The sequence below is a fragment of the Lepus europaeus genome, chromosome 10 (assembly GCF_033115175.1).
Source record: "Lepus europaeus isolate LE1 chromosome 10, mLepTim1.pri, whole genome shotgun sequence".
In the NCBI taxonomy this organism is placed as follows: Eukaryota; Metazoa; Chordata; class Mammalia; order Lagomorpha; family Leporidae; genus Lepus; species Lepus europaeus.
Window position 1 is genome coordinate 30,720,172 of NC_084836.1, and position 16,675 is coordinate 30,736,846.

The window sequence follows — 16,675 nt, forward strand, 5'->3', positions numbered from 1 at the left end:
CACATGGAGAAAATCATGATAAGCACCTACCAAATGAGTAAAGTATATAAATTATAGCACAATTGTGTCACATTGAAACTCAAATGGAAAGCAATTCCTACACATTTTGGAGGGGGAAATAGGGAAGAGCAACACATAAAGGGAGGAACTGAAGATGACCACACACACACACACACACACACACAGATGGTCAGGAAACATCCAAAGAAATCCCACAGGAGCTTACTGGCATAACTTCTATCAAGGATACGGAACTGCAAGGATTTCTAATAGAACACAATTTAAGGAGATGAACATCCTTTTTGCTTGTGGATTTACTTAAAATTTGAAAATGAGGAACTAATAAAATCAGTCAAGAGGTCAAATCCACCACTCTGAAGCAGAGGTTTAGAGCCTCCATAAGTTACTTCAGTGAAGGATGAGGTTTGTTGAAAAAAATGTGAACAAATGAGCCACATTATTGTAGAAAGGAGTATTACACAAAAATACAGGTGGATTCTTTAGGAGTTAAACAAATTCATTTCAAAATACACCAGGATGTTTTTGCTCTACTAGAAATCCCAAGAAATTCCATCCCCAATCTTGAATTCAAACAAAAATCAATACATTTAAAAAGATTTACTGGGGGCCAGCACTTTGGCACAGTAAATTAATCCTCCCATATAGGTGCCAGTTCTAGTCCCAGCGGCTCCTCTTCTGATCCAGCTCTCTGCTATGGCCTGGGAAACTAGTAGAAGATGGTCCAAGCTCTTGGGCCCCTGCACCCACATGGGAGACCAGGAAGAAGCTCCCGCCTCCTGGCTTCGGATTAGCTCAGCTCTGTAACAGTCATCTGTGGAATGAACCAGTGGATGGAAGACCTTTCTCTCTCTCCTTCTCACTGTCTGTAACTCTATCTCTCAAATAAATAAATAAAATAGTTTTAAAAAATATATACTCTACTGATATAATTTGTGTTGTAATAAAGTTGAAAGTGCTAGAGGGTTAACACTGTAGCAGTGATTTTCTGGTTCATGCAATAGTTCAACACAAGGGTTAGAGGCGTTGCCTACCAGGCAGAGACTCAAGATGCAGGAATCCGCCCATTCAGTGGCCATGCTATTTTCTGGTGCCTTGGAATTTCCTACTTGTATCCATTGGTAGGTTAAAGAGAAAGTGAAGATGATCACTGGTAGAAAAAAGAAACCATTTCTTCTGCTTGCTTTCTTCAATGGACTACATGTACATACCCCTACCTAAAAATATGTTTAAGTTTATATATCTAATGTGAGAATATTAGGGGAGATTAGTAGGTCCTAAGGATGGTACCCTCATGAATGAGATTAGTGCCTTTATAAAAGAGACCCCAAAGAGCTCCCTCACCTCTTCTACCATGTGAAGAGATGAATCAGAAAGTAGTCCTTTACCAGACACAGAATCTGCCTGCACCTTGATCTTGGATTTCCCAGCCTCCAGAATTGTGAGAAATTTCTGTTGTTTATAAACCACCCAATCTACAGTATTCTGTTACAGCAGACCTAGTGGACTAAGATATATTCTATAGCAAGTGGTTCTACCTAGATATAGCTCCAGACTGTGCAGACATATCCTAACGATTAAGGAAGGGGACCACAAATCTTTGATTTCCAGTGAGGAATCTTTACCACAGATGTTGTAAGTATCAGTGGAAGTTTTATTAGAACTTCACTTCAGGGGCCAGTGATGTGGCCTGGCACATAAAGCTGCAGTGCCGGCATCCCATATGGGTGCCAGTTTGAGTTCTGGCTGCTCCACTTCCTATCTAGCTTCATGCTAATGTACCTGGGAAAAGCAGCAGAAGATGGCCCAAGGGCATGGGCCCCTATCACCCACATGGGAGATCTGGAAGATCTGGCCTCAGCCTGGCCTGACCTTGGCCTTTGGAATCAATTGGGGAATGAACCAGCAGATGGAAGAGCTCTCTCTGTGTCTCTCCGTCTCCCTTTGTAACTCTTTCAAATCAATCAATCAATCTTTAAAAATAATAAAGAAGGTCACTTCATAATGGCCTACACTGAACCTAATTCTAATTGTATTTGCACTAACTGGTAGTTGGTCTATAAATAGATTATCTGTAAATGCTTTTAGGTTCAAGCTGGACTTTAACAGTATTGACAACAATTTTCTCTGATTTTTATGAAACTCCTTTTCTACCCATGATTCTAACAGTACAAAGAGGAACATTTGCCTCTTTCAATGTTTTGCTCCCCATTTCCTGCCAGAATTTGTGGAAGATTCCCTATTCCTTTCTGTCTTCCTCATGCAAACTCACGTCATCTGGACTAGTTTTCACACTTGATTAACTTTTATAACCAATAATACGTGGTTGTCAGACAAGCCATATACTTGGTTTCCAAAGTTCTGTAATGGCTATTATATATTGTATCAGAGTTGTTACCTTAGTAATGGTCACTCGTGTTCTCTGTATTTTAATGTATTTATGATTCTCCTTCATTGTAGTAATGTCATCAGTCATTCCGTACTTATATAAATAGGCCTCATAACTTCTTTCCTCCCTCAAGTTCTGTTTTGAAAGCAGTCAAATTCCACTTGTTGCAAATCCCCAATGCACACAAATGCCACGAGGGACGGCTGCTGGGCAAGAGTGTAGAAATGGATCCGGTCAGACCCATTACTGCTACTGGAAAAGCACATGTCCTCCTGAGGGTGAGTCACACATTAAGACCAGTCTATTTTTATATCTTGACTTTTATAGCCCAGATGAATCTGGTATAACTTTATTATAATAATTTGAACCCTATTGTCTAAGTCCATTACCATACACTGCTGTTGAGATAGAAGCTGTTTGGTGGTATGGAAAATATCTAAAAATATTATCTTTGAATGGTGACCAAAAAAAACACAAAACATTTTCTATTTATGTAACACAGGCAACTGTTCTCTATTATAATACCCCCATTTCCTATCAGTGTCTAAGAAAATAGAATACCTAGATGTTTCTTTGATTTGCGTTTGGCTCATGTATTTTTGCAAGAACTGCAAGCATTTCTCAAATCTTTTTGAGAGAGAGAGAGGATCTGCTGTGATCTGTGAACAAACTCTTCAGAGGCACAGTCAAAGCTCTGATTCTGCCTTAAGTTTATCACAGAGCTCAGTAGGAAGTTTGTTACATCTGTTATTAGGTCTCTATTGCAGGCCATGTTATGGCCATCATTTCCTAAAATATTCTTAAAAGATCATCCTCATTAACAATATATAATAATCCCCCGTGACACTGTGTTAGAAAACAAGGTTGCAATGAGGTATGGAGAGGGCTACAAAAAAAAAAAAAAAAAAAGTGAAGCCCTTTCGTTGTAGCAACCCAAATTCTAGAGTTAACTGCTAAGGTACAATCTAAATATTGCTCTGCTATCAACATAACTGTAAAGAATACTGATTCTCCAGGTTCGAGTCTATTCATTATTATCTCCTTATTATCTGCCATCAATTTTGGTCTCCTTGATTACATCATTCAGTGTTTCAGGTTGGAATTATCTTTAACTCGAGCCACCTGAACTCTTAAAAAAACCTCTCAATGTCACTAACTTTACTTATTTTAGTTTCTAATCATAGGAAACTGGATCTATATAATTTTGTCTATGCTGTTATAGGTTTTCCCACTTTAGAATGTACCATGTGGAGTTCTAGTCTAGCTAAATTATAACAGTGTGAAAATACCATCATCTTTTCTGACCTGTTTATAGAGACTGCAATGGGACAGCTACAGAAGTCTCTATTCTTATCAGCAATAGGGTATTATCTGCTCAATATAATACTAATGATTTTTAAACATAAAATCAGTTCTATCATGCATTTAGAGCCATTGCTTTATAGATTAATTTGCTGGGTAGAACATTTCCAGGGACTGCTGTTTATTGCTGATAAATATAGCTTGCTTATTTAAGCTCTTTACCTTGCTCTAACCCTGCTGAGAGATCTTCTGAAGCAAGAAGCTTTAGAATGACATAGGCAGGTAATGTGCTGAAAGCATTGGACAACCTCTTATTGGAGGCACCACGATCAGATAATAAAGCAACCACTGTAACTCAAGGTCAAATGATCCTTAATCTAAAAACAATCTCTAAATGACATAAGAAGGGCTTTACCCTTAACATCCACTGCATTTGAGGCCCTATTTCATCTCTGCAGAGTAAAGTCAATAATATGAGAATCATGAACTGAACAGGATTGCAAATCCTCTTATGCTACCTGCTGGAAATCAAGTGAGTGGGAGAAATCACTGCTTCAAAATTTCACTAATGCAAAGAAATGAGAAAATAGTTCATAAAGTCATGATTCTAAACAAACAGTGGCCAAATAACGTTGTTTGATAGGAATTGTTTTCTCTGCTTGCTTCCTGAATTCTCCATTTAACAACCTAGAAAGCCATTCTGATGGAAAATATGAAAGATATGCAAGTTAAAATTGCTTATTAATCATGTTTTGCAACTGGATAGCTAAAATATTTTTATTCAAAGGGAAGCTTCCTAACTCTATCTATACTTTTAACTCCCCAAATTAAATTCAGCAACACACATTTTTGTATTGAGTTTTATGTCTCATAATACTTTATGCTGGTACATTATTTAATTGTAGCAGTAAGTATGTAACTATTTGAATAATTTAAGAAAAAAATGAGATTTTGACTTTCATTTGCTGGAGAAAAAGATTTGCTGGGTTTTGTTTCTCAAAGTTTAATGTGCATGCAAAAAACCTAAGGATGTTGTTAAAGGGCAGATTCCAGTTCAGCAGATGTGAAGAGGCACTCAATAGCTTGCATTTCTTTTCTTTTCTTTCTTTCTTTTTTTTTTTTTTTTTTTTTTTTGGACAGGCAGAGTGGACAGTGAGAGAGACAGAGAGAAAGGTCTTCCTTTGCCATTGGTTCACCCTCCAATGGCCACCGCAGCCGGCACGCTGCAGCCAGCGCACCACGCTGATCCGATGGCAGGAGCCAGGTGCTTTGGTCTCCCATGGGGTGCAGGGCCCAAGGACTTGGGCCATCCTCCACTGCACTCCCGGGCCAGAGCAGAGAGCTGGCCTGGAAGAGGGGCAACCGGGACAAAATCCGGCGCCCCAACCGGGACTAGAACCCGGTGTGCCGGCGCCGCTAGGCGAAGGATTAGTCTATTGAGCCATGGCGCCGGCCAATAGCTTGCATTTCTAACAAGCCACCAGACGATGCTAGTTTTGGTCCCAAAGTCACACCTTTAGTGATAAGATTAAAGAATTTTTTCATTATTCCTACAGAATTTCTGAAGAGAAGTGAGAAAATGTATTTTGTAGATTAATTTCCTGATTCTCTACTTTGATTTGAATATATAGCATTCTTTAAAAGGCACTTAAGGAGCATATGATTTTTTTTCCTTGGAAAATGTAAGACACAAATGCAAAATGATCATCATTATGATTTATACTAAGCTTGGCAGCAACAGCCAATGCACCACCTATTAACTTATGGACTACTAATTTAATCACCTTCTGTGGTCAGTCAACAAGCAAGCTCCTCGAATCGTTGAATAAATGCAAATTTAAACATAACCAATGAAAAGAGTTAGGTTCTACTGAATAATTTAAAGGCAATGGAATAAAAATATTGTTTTAAATTGGAAATGCACTCAAAAGAACATTTTTCCCTTGTTGAGCTCAGAAATCAGTGTATTTATTTAAAATGCTGACTCAGACCTTGGATAGGCCATTGACTTCACCAGCTTTTAATAAAACTCTGGGGGAAATTCCACTGCCATACAATGAAATTCCATTACGTATGACTTATTTTGGGCTCTCCAATTGATAATAAAACATATCAAAGAGAATTCCTCTTCATTTGTTTTTTTAACCTGAGGCTTGGTTTTTGTATGACTTATTGTATTATTCCAGGAGAGTGCTTTTACTGAAAAGTATTTTTAATTCTGTTCTTCAAGAAGTACTAAAAATACATAAATTTTGTTACAGAAGTTATGTCAATGTTTTTATTTAGCAATTAGCAATTAGCTTAATAGCTTCCATAAATATTTTGCTATTTATTTATGGTGTTAAGATGCCAAGGGATAAATTTATGGCAGAAAAGATTGATTTTTCCGCAGTCCTGCTCAGTTATCATCCAGTATATATTTCTATGTGAACTGTAAACTAATCTTTATGGTTGATCAAGGACCACTGCTAAGAGTCTAGAAGAAATCATATACATTAAAGAAAAAAAAATTCAAGTTCAATATTTTGGGTTCTATCAGTAGCCATCATGGATGGCTTGATGTTTGTGGCACTGTTTATAAAATTAATTAACATTGGGCCGGCGCCGTGGCTTAACAGGCTAATCTTCCACCTTGCGGCACCGGCACACCGGGTTCTAGTCCCGGTTGGGGCACCGGATCCTACCCCGGTTGCCCCTCTTCCAGGCCAGCTCTCTGCTATGGCCCGGGAAGGCAGTGGAGGATGGCCCAAGTCCTTGGGCCCTGCACCCGCATGGGAGACCAGGAGAAGCACCTGGCTCCTGCCTTCGGATCAGCGTGGTACACCTGCCGCAGCGGCCATTGGAGGGTGAACCAACGGCAAAAAGGAAGACCTTTCTCTCTGTCTCTCTCTCACTGTGTAACTCTGCCTGTCAAAAAAAAAAAAATTAATTAACATTGGAATACGCTTTACAGTTAACGGAAATTTCTCTTAACAATACTCTATTTGACAGGTAAGAAACACACAGAACTATGCTACCTAGATCCCTTCAAGAATGACCTTTTTTACCCTGCTGCTGGGAGTGCCAGGAGCAAAAATTCTCTAGCTAGTCACCTCTTCAAGCATCATGTCCGCTGCATCCTTCCCAGAATGGCTCACATCCAATGACAGAAGCAGGGGTACAGAGGTCTAGGCTTTTCAGAATAGCATAGGACTAACCCAAGTTTGGATTTTCCTTCACCCAATTCTGATTTTGTTCCCCTGGTTTTCATAAGTGTGCCTCCCCTAATGATTCTGCATACTAACATCCTCTAAGAGTTTGCTTAACCAAACCTGGCATAATAGGCATTGTCACCTTCATCTTAATGTAGGCAAACAGGCTATAAGATGGTAAGTGGATTACCAAAGGTTAGGCAACTTGACAAAGTCTTGGACTGAGTTCCTCTCAAAACAAAGCACCACTCCTCTACCATGAGCCTGGGGCAGGGACTAAAGCAAGCATAAATCAAGACAGGGCCAAGGTTCAAAGTAAAATCAGATTTCAACAGTTTGTACCCACACAGAACATAAAGTGTAAAATACTGTTTGAGTATTAGTTATAGCATTAATTCACATTGAACAACACATTAAGGACAGAGATCCTACAAGAGGAATAAGTGCACAGTAACTCCTGTTGTTGACTTAACAAATTGACACTCTTGCAAACTGTTGAAATCTTTACTTAATATATACTAAATTGATCTTCTGTATATAAAGATAATTGAAAATGAATCTTGATGTGAATGGAATGGGAGAGGGAGCGGGAGATGGGAGGGTTGCAGGTGGGAGGGAAGTTATGGGGGGGAAAAAGCCATTGTAATTCATAAGCTGTACTTTGGAAATTTATATTTACTAAATAAAAGTTTAAAAAATGCCATTTGATAACCCAATAATTTTCACCTGTATATTCTAAAGTACATGCTATAAAATTCTGACAATCTACTAACTTCCTGCAAGGTTTCTCCTTGAATGTTTGGTTATCTTATTGCATTTTGCATTGTAAGAGTTTTATCTTCTATATTAACTCTAGTTAATCACAATTTTGATATTATATTTTACGTGAAAATATTGTTAAGAAATTATTACAAGGATTTGCAATAGCTAAAATTTTAAATGCCAATTATGTTTTGTTTAAAAGTTTTAGAAAATATGGCTTGTATTTAAATATATTTAAATATATTTCCCAAAAGTACATGTTTGTAGATATTGGAATAAATTTTGTGAAAGAAAAGAAAAAAAAAACAAAGTAAAATCAGAAATAAGATGAAGACAAGAAAAATGGAACAGAAGTGAGGGTGGTGGCAAGGGGGAAGTAGCAGCAAATGACAGAAGACAAAGGCAAGAGAAAGTAAAAATAGAGAGCCTCCCTTCTGGGTTTCTGCAGCTTCTCTACCTGTGAACCCATTAACCTAGCGAGTACTGGCCAAGCTGTGAAAAAGATATGCCCCTAGTAAAAGAGCTGTCTGCACCTCAAAGTCGGTGAACTCAAAAGGCTTCCATAGCCTTGGCAACTCAAGACAAGAGCCTTGGCTGATTACTGACGCCGTAAACAAGAGTGTCAAATTGTTAAATCAACAACAGGAGTCACTGTGTACTTACTCCCCATGTAGGATCTCTGTTCTTAATGTGTTGTGCTATGTGAATTAATGCTATAACTAGTACTCAAACAGTACTTTACATTTTGTGTTTCTGTGTGGGTGCAAACTATTGAAATCTTTACTTACTATATACTAAATTGATCTTCTGTATATTGATAATTGAAAATGAATCTTGCTGTGAATGGGATGGGAGAGGGAGCGGTATATGGGAGGTTATGGTGGGAGGGAAGTTATGGAGAGGAAAAAGCCACTGTAATCCAAAAGCTATACTTTGGAGATTTATATTTATTAAATAAAAGTTTAAAAAAAAGAAAAAAGAAAAAGATATGCCCCTAAGACTGTAAACTTCTCTGGATACATCACGTTAGCTCTTATGGAGTTCTTAGCTCTTAGCATTCTTGAAAGCTCCATAAGGGCATATTTTGTAGATATAGTTTTGATCTATAGTATGTTGAGTCAAGCCAAACACCAGTCAGAGAGAGGAATACCCAAGTAAAACCAGTCTCAAACGTACCTAGTAATTTCCAGCAGAAGGTAATTCAGGAGGCAGTAGGCCATAGCACTTAGGTTCCTGGTTTATTCAGTACTGATATATCAAACAAATAATTCGATATCCATACAAGAAATCAGCAACCCTCACAGACTTTATTGCATCTTGGTGAACTAGGATTCAAAAGAGGCATTGTTCTGGAATGTACCACTTGTGCAAAGGGAATAGTATTTTGTCAAGTAGGTATACACATACACACACACACAAATACACACACACAAACCCCAAACAAGGATGGCAGAATGAAGTAGAGATAAAAGGAAAGAGCATCAAAATGATATTAGTGTTGGTGGTGGGGGAGGGATAGTTAAATGGCCATTCCAGGCAGAAACGACAACTGGATGATCACATCCTAATATTGATCATAAACCTGGCACAGATACAAAGGCAAGATACAGAAGCAATGAAGGATTGTGCATATCTACACATCTCCAGGAAGTCACTGTCAGCTAAAAGCAAAGAATCAGAGGCATCTTATTCATAACTTCATCTTTTAGAAAAGAGAAAATGCAATGAAGGGAATTACTTGTAGCACCCAATTCCCAGATTGGGAAAGTACTGATTAGCAAAATAGAAATAATAGATCACTTGGGGTGGAGAGAAGACTGGTAGGTAATAGCATCTCACAGTGTGTGTTAGTCAAAAATCTCTGTTAGCCTAAGCAAAGCTTGATATGTGCCCTAGAAGAAGACAGCTTTCAGAAGTTTGGAAAGCAGTGGGCAAGAACTCATGGCCAGAGAGTGGGAAGCAAAGAACTTTAGTCTTTTAACCACACATTTCTCAGAAAAATCATAGAAGGTGAGGGGAAAACATTTAAGAAACAACTCTGGCAGCTAGGGACCAGTGCTGTGGCTCAGTAGGTTAAGCTGCCTCCTGCAACACTGGGATCCCATATGGGCATCAGCTTGAGTCTCGGCTACTCCACTTCTGATCCAGCTTCCTGCTAATGCACCTGGGAAAGCAGCAGAAAATGGTCCATATACTTGAGCCCCTGCCACTCACATAGGAGAGTTGGATGGAGCTCCCTGGCCTTTGTGGTCATCTAGGGAGTGAACCAGTGAATGGAAGATATCTCTCTCTTGCTCTCGCTCTCTCCCCCTGTATCTGTAACTCTGCCTTTCAAGTAAATAATTTTAAAAAACTACACTTTGGCCGGCGCCGCGGCTCACTAGGCTAATCCTCTGCCTGCAATGCCTGTACCCGTGGTTCTAGTCCCAGTTGGGGCACCAGGTTCTGTCCCAGTTGCTCCTCTTCCAGTCTAGCTCTCTGCTGTGGCCCAGGAAGGCAGTGGAGGATGGCCCAAGTGCTTGGGCCCTGCACCCGCATGGGAGACCAGGAGGAAGCACCTGGCTCCTGGCTTTGGATCCCCCTGCCAGCCGTAGCAGCCATTTGAGGGGTGAACTAACAGAAGGAAGACCTTTCTCTCTGTCTCTCTCTCTCTCTCACTGTGTAACTCTGCCTGTCCAAAAAAAAAAAGTACACTTAGACAAACAGAAACAAGGTATCATTTATAAAGAATAAAAGAACCAAAATGTAACCATAACAAATGAAAACTAATACAAGGGAATAAAGTATATGAAAATTGCCAACAAATAAGGCAATATGTTTGCTAAAGGTATACAAGGCACAACAGAAAGATTCTGGGACAATAAAGTCTGCAGAAGAAGGGCAGAAAACAACTTTTCAGATATTTCCTCTGTTTTATTGTCTGTCACACATCCCCCATATCTCATGAGCTTGTGAGAGATAACACCCAGCCTTCCCTGGTCATGGCCTCGAAGACATGATCAAACACAGCCAGTCAGCTATGTCTATGAGACTGGATACATGGATGAGCAGACGGAAAGTGTTCCTTTTTCATTTGGGATGTGAATCCAGTCCAGTAGCTATCTCCCCTATCATACAAAAAGCCTATCAACAGAAGGAATAAGAACAAGAAGTATGGCAAGAAATCTGGGCTGCTGATGATATCCACTGAGTCCCATAACAGAGCCGTAATTGAATCATTGAGTCGTACCACTGAGTCCCTCAACAATATAACCCAAAATATTCTTTCTATCCTAAGCATTTAAGTTAGAAACTTTCATTTTTAATCAAGAGTCCTGGTTAGTACATTGGTCAAGAAGGTTAACTGCAATATTAGTAAAGAGAGAGCAAATGTTGGGAGGTAGAAATTAAAGTACAAGCTAGGTAAGGAGGTTAAAAAAAAACCGCACATTTCAAAAGACTTGAGATCTATTTGATAAGACCAAAAGAAGGCTCAGATGACATCAGTATACTGTAAATAGTCATCTTTGAAGAACTATGGAGAATAGAAGTCTTGCTGGCAGATAGGAAAAGGGCAAATAAATGTTTCCATTTTCAAAAAGGTAAAAGCAGTTCAATTCTTTAAACTATATGCCACAGAGGGTGGATAGATCTCCAGAAGAACTTTAGAGTATAGAAAGTTAGTAAACACTTATGAGGTTAAGAGGTAATCACTGGGGACCAACACAGGTTCATGAAATTCACTTAATTCTGGAATCCTATCATTGTCTTCTTTTATCTCTATTTACCAGAAAGGTTGAGGGGAATACTCATTATGCCAGAAACTATTCAAGGAATTTTTTTTTTTTTGACAGGCAGAGTGGATAATGAGAGAGAGAGACAGAAAGAAAGGTCTTCCGTTTTGCCGTTGGTTCACCCTCCAATGGCCGCTGCGGCCAGCACATTATGCTGTTCCGAAGCCAGGAGCCAGGTGCTTCTCCTGGTCTCCCATGCGGGTGCAGGGCCCAAGGACTTGGGCCATCCTCCACTGCCTTCCCGGGCCATAGCAGAGAGCTGGCCTGGAAGAGGGACAACCGGGATAGAATCCAACGCCAGGAATTGTTCTGATATATACTAGTCTTTCATGTATGATGGCTATAGTCATAATTGGTTTATCTCGTTAATTATAACAATGCCAGCTGTGTATTAACAATATATGTTCTAAAATGTACAAGTTATATGCATGAATGTACACATAATCATATACACATCAGCACACACACCAACCTGTATACACACCAACATGCACAATATACACATGAACATATGCAATACATGAAACATAAATAGATGCAAATACACACAGGCAAACATGCCTACACATATAATTCCTATATGCATGAACACAGGGATACACATACATGTGTGCACACCTATATATGTATGCATGCAAACTAGAACAATAATTTAATGTGGGTAGTAATCAGCCCCATGATACAGAAAATGGGGGTGAGGCAATTTGGTCACACAACTAGTAACGGCAAAAAAAATATTTTTACTTTGGATTCTCTAATTCTTAAACGAATATTCCTTGTCAACAAAGAGTATCTCTGTGCACCTTTACACAAAGAGAGCCAACTAAAAGAGGGATGACAAGCTGGTGAAAGATCTGAAGCCTTTTTGGCCTCTTCAACTTTCAAAACTTTGATGATAGAGAATGCTTCGTAAGCAAATCTGAATATAACTCAAAACTAAATATTATGTTGTTGAAAGAATTGGAATCTAAACTGAATATGGGAAGAAATGTAATAGGGATAAAATGAGTTCTCAGAAACAGGCTACAAAAGTACATAACTAACTAAAAGAGAGCGTTACTTTTCAATGTCATAAAATAATTGAGGAAATATAGTGCTAAAGGAATGCACTCAACTGTAGGCTTTATTAACACTAGGCTTTATTAACAGCAAAATAAAGCTAAGAAGGCAGAGAATTATCATTTTAAGAAATTATTAATCTGGGGCCTACATTGTTGTGTAACAGGTAAAGCTGCCTCCTGCAACACTGGCATCCCACATGGGCACCAGTCCAAAACTGGATACTACTGATCTAGCTTCCTGCTGATGCGTCTGGGAAAGCAGCAAGGTACTGCCCATGGGTTTGGGCCTCTGCATACATGTGGGAGACCCAGAAGATTCTGGCTCCTGGCTTCTACCTGGCCCAACCCCAGCTGTTGCAGCAACAGAGGAACTGAACCAACAGATGGAAGAGTTCTTTGTTTCTCCCTCTCTTTGTGGCTCTGCCTTTCAAATAAATACATCTTTATTAAAAAGTAATTTGTCTATTTGAAAGGCAGAGCAGCACAGAGAATCTTCCATCTGCTGATTCATTTCACAAATGGCCACAGCAACAAGAGCTAGACCAAGCTGGGTTAAAAACCAGGAGCCAGGAATTCCATCCTGGTCTCCCAGATGGGTACCAAGGGTTCAGGCACTTGGACCATCATCTACTGCTTTTCCAGGTGCATTAGCAAGAAGCTGGATGGGAAGCAGAACAACCAAGGCCTGAATCGACACTCACACATGGGATGCCATTGTCACAAGCAGTGGCATAACCCATTGCACTACAATGTCAGCCCCAAGAATTATCATTTTTAACTCTACGCATGCTAAGTTAACACAGTGGCAGCTGTTCAGAGGGGACGGATCATGGTGATGAATAATCAAATCTTGGCCTAAGATAATTTAGAGGAAGACAAATACTAGATTTGATGAGAGAAGCAAAGGCTCACACGGTGGGTGTATTAGAATTTATCACATATTCCGTCTGTCATTCAGAGACTTTAAAAGGCAAAATGGAGTTAATGGAAAGAAGTGACTGTGAGTCATAACTCAACACAACATAAACATGAGAGATTCCTGTTAAGGCAGAGATTAACTGCAGTGATTAAGGAGTGATTAGATGTTTGAGTAAGAGGATGCTTTCCTGACATAAGAAAGTCAGAGTCACCTTGGTCCTCAAAAGAATTAATTGAATAGGCTCACATACATGAGTGTAGTTAGAACAGTCATCCATTACCTTAACAAGTTTCCCAGACATAACTGGTAAACAATTCCTGCAGAAGGAAGTAGATCTACTGGCATAAGTTCAAGATTTTCTGAAAAATGATTTTAATTTAAATCAAGAAAGAAGAAACTCAGATTCTGGCCTGTGTGTGTCTCCCCCAAGATTTGAAATCAGGGAGACAACTAAGTGAAGAATCAGGTCATTGTAACCATATAAGAAGAACTAATCAGGATAAGAGAAGATCTTGTATTGCTCTAAGGCTCAGTCCACAAAAATAAGCGTGGGGAAGGGCTAATTGTGTAGCTGAGTCCAACAAAAGTATAACCAAAATAAGCAAACATCAGTTCATCTGTGCACACCAGTCATCAGCAGGACTCCAGGCAGCAGACAGCAGCAAAGGCAATAGAAAACTGGCCCTCTTCTCCAGGCTGATGTCTTCCCTATCTCAGAAGTTTGACTGACTGTCTTCCCTTCTTTGTTTTGACTCACCTCTGGGATTCCTAGACAATTAGAGTGCAGTGTGATCAAGGGCACATATTGTGCATCTGTTATTAAAAAATGGGTGGACGCTTCTCTGTCCAACATTAGAGTAGCCTCCCTATCTACTCAACGTGAACTTGGGCTTTCCTAATTACCAAAAAATGACTATTATAAGACGAAAGAAATCAGTTAATGGCTTTCACCTACATTTTGTTTCCTTGTTAACTCAATATCCAACCATATCTAATATTATCTATACTGCTTTGAAACCCATGCTTGCTACTGGAAAACTTGAGCATTCCAAAACTCCTATGTCCCAGTCCATTGCTTCCTGCTTATTGGGTAAGGGGACAGTGTTTGCAGCTTTATTCATCGCTGCTGTAAAAAATTATCACAAACTTGATGCCTTAAAACAACACAGATCTACTACCTGAAAGCTCTGGAGGTCAGAATGAGAAATGGGTTTCCACGGGCTAAAGTCGAGGTGTTTGTCGTGCTGCATTCCTCCCAGAGGCTTCAAAGAGAATCCACTTCCCTGCCCCTTCCAGCTGCTGGACCCTTGGCCCATGACTGATTCAAACAATCTCATCATTCTGATGTCTGCTTCTATTGCCACATCTCTCAATTTCTGGCACCTCTTTTTGTCTTGTAATTATATTGGGTCCATCAGAATTACAGGATAATCTCCCATTCCAAAATTTTGAATTTACTCACCGTGAAAAATCCATTTGCCATGTAACATATTCACAAGTCCCTGGGATTAGGGTGCAGACACCAATGGGTAGGGATTAGGGGAGATGGGGAGAATTTTTCATCCTATCAAAAAAGCCAATGGCTAAATCTTAGCAGGATTCTGAGTTATCACTCCTGGGAGCCACTGAAAGGACTGTCCTTGATTGTTTGTTTATAGCTCTATTAAAGCTAAAAGGTTAGAAGTTTGAGCTTTTAATTCATTAAACATTAGAGAGGAGAAAATTTCAGGAAAATCCTTAAAGACATAAATATCCTAAACTAGATAAGGGAGAAGGGTACAAAAAGCCAACAAGATTATTTAAAAGAACATTCTCTTCCAACAGTGTGGATATTCAAACACCCCACAGGAAGACAACAATAACTTTTGGATAATCTGTTTTGGAAAGAGTGAATATTTTTCTATCTCCATACAAAATCAAAATCATTATTTCAAAAGGCATAAAGAGGATGAAGTCCTCAAGAGAAAATTTCCCATACCAATGCATAAGAATTGGGAAAATAAACAGGAAAAGGCCTTTTGAAGCCTAACTTGATGAAGTGGGCCACAAAAGTGATCTCAAGAAAAACTTTTCTATTTAGTGCAGTTTCCAGTGACATCTGACTCACTGCCCCCACCAATCCTTTTAGCGCCAATACCAGGAGGTAGCCAACCACAGATATTGTTCATTCTTTGATGATGCCCAAAGGCTGGCCAATATTGTCTATTATGTTCTGTGTCTCAACTTCCTTATTAGAAATTGAGGACCAACCAAAGCGTGAAAGTTTGAAGATTCAGCAAAACAAGACATTCAAGGTTTTTAATGTATAGTCACTTGTATGTGAAGAAAAAGGTTATATAATGTATTCCAACCAGAGAAAGCGAGCCATTCGTTACCCGCTTATCAGGAGGCAACTCAGGCTATTCAGTATTACTAGCCAGAGAGAATGAATGCCTAGTAAAGTTGAAATAGACATCCAAGAAAGCCCTGAATATAAATATATGAAATTTTTCTTATTGCTATGTTATCTTCAAGTAAGATACAGTACATTTAGTATTAGTGATCAAACTAAAATATTTCCTAAGAAAAAAATGACATTAACTTTCAATTTTGGCAATCATAAGATGGGAAAATTGTATCACATTTCCCAAGAGAAAGGAATAAATATGTGAATGAAAGAGAGAGAGAGAGAGAGAGAGAGAGAGAGAGAGACATCAAATGGCCACAGATGAAATCAATAATGAAAAATTATTCCAGGATTTTTTAATCTTGTGCTATAAGTCTTTTTCATGGAGGTATATAAAAGTTTGTACGATGTCAATATAACTTTTCCAGCACGTTTTGAACTATTAACTTGAACCTATTTTTATTTAAGAATAACTTAAGAGGCTGGCACCGCGGCTCACTAGGCTAATCCTCTGCCTTGTGGTGCCGGCACACCGGGTTCTAGTCCCGGTCGGGGCACCGATCCTGTCCCGGTTGCCCCTCTTCCAGGCCAGCTCTCTGCTATGGCCCAGGAGTGCAGTGGAGGATGGCCCAAGTGCTTGGGCCCTGCACCCAATGGGAGACCAGGAGAAGCACCTGGCTCCTGCCATCGGATCAGCGCGGTGCGCCGGCCGCAGCGCGCCTACCGCGGCAGCCATTGGAGGGTGAACCAATGGCAAAAGGAAGACCTTTCTCTCTGTCTCTCTCTCACTGTCCACTCTGACTGTCAAAAAAAAAAAAGAATAACTTAAGAAACTGTAAGAAGAGTGTGGTGCCAAAGTTAAATTAAACCTGTG

At 39.5% G+C, this 16,675-nt stretch overlaps 1 pseudogene; it reads left to right on the plus strand.

Moving 5' to 3' along the window:
* The first annotated feature begins 1,068 nt into the window (after positions 1–1,068).
* LOC133768005 (serine/arginine-rich splicing factor 6-like) overlaps positions 1,069–16,675 on the plus strand; it is a 114,632-nt pseudogene continuing 99,025 nt past the window's right edge.